The sequence below is a fragment of the Apium graveolens genome, chromosome 6 (genome assembly GCF_009905375.1).
Source record: "Apium graveolens cultivar Ventura chromosome 6, ASM990537v1, whole genome shotgun sequence".
In the NCBI taxonomy this organism is placed as follows: Eukaryota; Viridiplantae; Streptophyta; class Magnoliopsida; order Apiales; family Apiaceae; genus Apium; species Apium graveolens.
In genome coordinates, this window is record NC_133652.1 from 85,080,396 (window position 1) to 85,080,964 (window position 569).

General features: G+C 41.5%; 1 non-coding gene across 1 annotated transcript; it reads left to right on the top strand.

Moving 5' to 3' along the window:
• The first annotated feature begins 228 nt into the window (after positions 1-228).
• Positions 229-335, top strand: LOC141670190 (small nucleolar RNA R71). The gene has a single exon (XR_012554432.1). It is a non-coding gene; the product is annotated as a small nucleolar RNA R71 (small nucleolar RNA).
• Positions 336-569: the final 234 nt, after the last annotated feature.

Here is a 569-nt window from a genome sequence, read left to right on the forward strand (position 1 = left end):
TGAGCAGCTATAGCAGTAGCTGCATCCAACTCCAGAATTCCTGCTACCGTGCCCTAAGATAGTCTCTAAGTAGGATTCTGGTATTCATTAGCAGCCATCAGTTCAATCAATTCATAAGCTTCATCGTAGCTTTTAGCGCACAAGGCTGCTCCTGATGCTGCATCAAGCATGGGTCTAGAAATAGCACCCAAACCATTATAAAAATAGTTAATGATCATTTAGTCAGGCATCCCATGATGAGGACACTTCCTTAGCATCTCCTTATATCGATCCCAAGCCTCACATAAAGATTCTCCAGATTGCTGAGCAAATTGAGTAAGTGCATTTATGATTGCAGCAGTCTTTGTCATAGGAAAGAATTTAGTTAAGAACTTTTGAGCAAGATCCTCCCATTTGGTGATAGACCCTGGTGGCAGAGAATGTAACCAACACTTAGCTTTATCCCGCAGAGAGAATGGGAAAAGCCTCAACTTAATAGCATCTTCATAAACTCCATTGAACTTGAAAGTATCGCAGATCTCGATGAAATCTCTAATGTGCAAGTTAGGGTCTTCTGTTAGAGAACCCCT